The 3352-nt window shown below is 33.3% G+C and overlaps 1 pseudogene; it reads right to left on the reverse strand.

Moving 5' to 3' along the window:
* Positions 1–1754: 1754 nt before the first annotated feature.
* On the reverse strand, positions 1755–2688 carry LOC132680231 (olfactory receptor 2L5-like; annotated as a pseudogene).
* Positions 2689–3352: the final 664 nt, after the last annotated feature.

Below are 3352 nucleotides of genomic sequence, written 5' to 3' on the forward strand. Positions count from 1 at the left end.
AAGATACAGTGGAACCTGTTGGTGTGATTTCAGGGCAGAATTATCCTTAGCAAACCACAACAACCATGGGTGAATACCAGATAATAGACATAGTGAGACAGGTCTGTGTTCAATCAGAGAAGTACTGAATCCTGATCAGCCCATAAAACTCAGATAATACAGGGATCCTAAAATACCTCTGTGCTTCCTGAACAGTGTAGAGAAGGTGTGGATGCATACTTCTCCAATGATGCAAAAACGGTGAGAATGGCATGGCACCATGGCATTCAATGTATTCTATAAGATGAGGGGAATAGGGAACCCCAGACCAGAAATAAACCCATGAATATATGGTCAACTAATTTACAACAAAGAAGCTAAGAATGTACTATGGAGAAAAGACAGACTATTCAAAAAATGAATATTCTATATAATTTGTAGTTGGGAAAACTGGATGGCCACATGCAAAAAAAGTTACATTACAACATTATCTTAAACCATACACACAAAAAAATAGTTTAAAATGGATTAAACACAAATGTAAGAACTGACATGATAAAATTTCTGGAAAAAATAAGTGGTTACCTTCTAGACAGATATATATATATATATATATATATATATATATATACTAGTTATATATATATATATATATATATATATATATATATATTTGAATCTTGCACTAAAGACAAAAAGAACAAAAGTAAAAATAATCAAGTGGGACTATTACAAAGAAAATCACAGCAAAGAGAACCATCAACAATATTAAAAGACAAACTACTGAATAGGGAAAAGTATACTTTCAAGTCATATGTGTGAAAAGGGGCTGGTATATAAAATATAAAAGAAAACATATAATTCAATAGTAAGAAAAAATGAGTAAAAAATTGGCTGAATTTTGAATAGAGGTCATTTTCTGAAGAATATTCAGATGGACACAGATTTAAAAAAATGATCAATGTCATTAATTATCATAGAATGCAAATACACCACAATGATCTATCACCTTACATATTTAAAACAGCTATTATCAAAAAGACAGGGAATAAGAAGTGCTGGTGAGGATGTGGGAAAATGGGAATCTCTTCACTGTTGGTGGAATGTAAACAGGTACAGCCATCATGGAGGAAAGTATGGAAGTCCCTCATTACATTAAAAATTAAACTACCATATTATCCAGAAATTCCACTGCTGGATATTTTTCCAAAAATACAAAAACACTATTTGGAAAAGATATGATAATCTGTATGTCAATTGCAGTATTATACACAATAGCTAAGAAGCTAAGATAGGGAAACAACCTACATATCCTAAGAATCTGTTGATGTGTGTGTGTGTGTGTGTGTGTGTGTGTGTGTGTATGTATATATTATATGTATATACGTATATATCATAATATATATTATAAATGTTATAATATTTCTTGTTCTTTTGTCCCATTTTATCTATTTGGGGAGATTTGCTAAATATGTTAGAACTAGTATAATGGATAATACATCTAGTTGGACTGTTTTGAATGTCATTTCAATGTATTAATAAAATCTTATTACCCACAAATTAAGGGAAAATACATGCCATTTACATTTTTTGAAAAATTACCACGAATATAAAGTGATTGGGAATATAAATTTTTTAAAATCTCAATTATCTTAATTTTCTAGATTAATATCATCTTTGTCTGGAATCTTGGAATGACATTGTTCCTTATGAGTGTAAAAGGTGAAAATGATGTATTTCTAAAGCAGCAGGATTAATGAGAACTTTGTCGACACTTATACAGAGCAGATCCTCTGAATCACTCTTCTCAGGGCTCCCATCACCTCCTTGTTTCTCAGGCTGTAAATGATGGGGTTGAGCATTGGGGTCAGGATCGTGTAGAAGAGGGCCAGAATTTTGTCCTCTGTTGGAGTTCTCAGCGATTTTGGGCGTAGGTAAGTGTAAGCAAAGGGTGCATAGTAGAAAATCACCACAGTGAGGTGTGTGCTACAGGTGGAATAGGCCTTCTTCCTCCCTTCTGTTGAGTGCATGCGGCAGATGGTGAGGAGAACTCGGCCATAGGAACATGCAATGCCAATGAAAGGTAACACAAGGAAGAGTGTCGTGCTCACAAAACACCGTGTACTCATAGACCCAGGTGTCCATGCAGGCCAGTGTCAACATGGCCGGGAGATCACAGAAGAAATGATTGATGGTTCTGGATCGACAATAAGGGATATGGAGGGCATATACATTGTGGGCACAGGAGTTGATCGAGCTCATTATCCAAGATCCTGTAATCATCAACACAAGTACTCTTTTTCTCATATGAATGACATAGTGAAGAGGAAAGCAAATGGCCACATAACGATCATAAGCCATACAGGCCAACAGTAATCCTTCTGCACCAGCTAATGTAATGAAGAAGAAACTCTGAACTCCACACCCAATGAAAGAAATCGACTTATTTCCAAAGAGATAATTGGACGCCATCTTGGGGACAATGGTGGAGATGTAGTTCAGGTCCATGAGGGAGAGCTGACTAAGTAGAAAATACATGGGTGTGTGGAGATGAGTGTCCAGGAGGATGACAATGATCATGGACATGTTGCCAAAAAGAGCCATTAAGAAAATGAGAACAATGAAAATGAAGGAAAACAGGCCAATTTCTGATGGTGGGAATAATCCCAATAAGAAAAAATCAGTAGATGTTTGGTTATTATTTTCCATGGGACATTAATTTTGCTTTCCCTAAAGAGAAACACATATTACATACAAAAAAATTAGCTTTTATTAATTCATTTTTTTGTTCCAAACTGATTTATTAATGAAACATTGTAACTCTTAAAAAAACTTAACACATATTCTGATAAAAACAAACCTTCCAGTTTTTGCCTCATAGATAAAATCTTTATAGGAAATGCATATATATACAAAATATTTCGTAAAAATCTGTACCTCTAAGAATAATATATTTCTGTAATGATTTTATTGAAATTTATATATATATTATTTTTCTATATACACTTAGATATTATCAACATCAGAACTTATACATTTTATATATGCACTGTTAATCAATGTAAATGCATACCTTACACACCATAATTAATACATTTTATTACTCTTAGACAATTATTTCTTCTTATAATCAAGCACTAATAATTCTGAAAATAATTAGCCTATCAGTTCATGCTAACAAATACATACTTTTTTTTTTTTTTTTTTTTAGTTTTCTCCAAAAAGCTTGCCAAATTAAGCTTTGTAGATCCTAAGTATCATTATCTGATGATGGAGTGGTGGAGGGAAAAGTTTGATGATATAGGGATGGGTAAGATTTCACCAACAGTGGCCTAATTTACAAATCATGGTCTGGTATTTGGGATTTAAGAAT

This window comes from Panthera onca, chromosome A1 (assembly GCF_046562875.1).
Source record: "Panthera onca isolate mPanOnc1 chromosome A1, mPanOnc1 haplotype 2, whole genome shotgun sequence".
NCBI classification, from domain to species: domain Eukaryota; kingdom Metazoa; phylum Chordata; class Mammalia; order Carnivora; family Felidae; genus Panthera; species Panthera onca.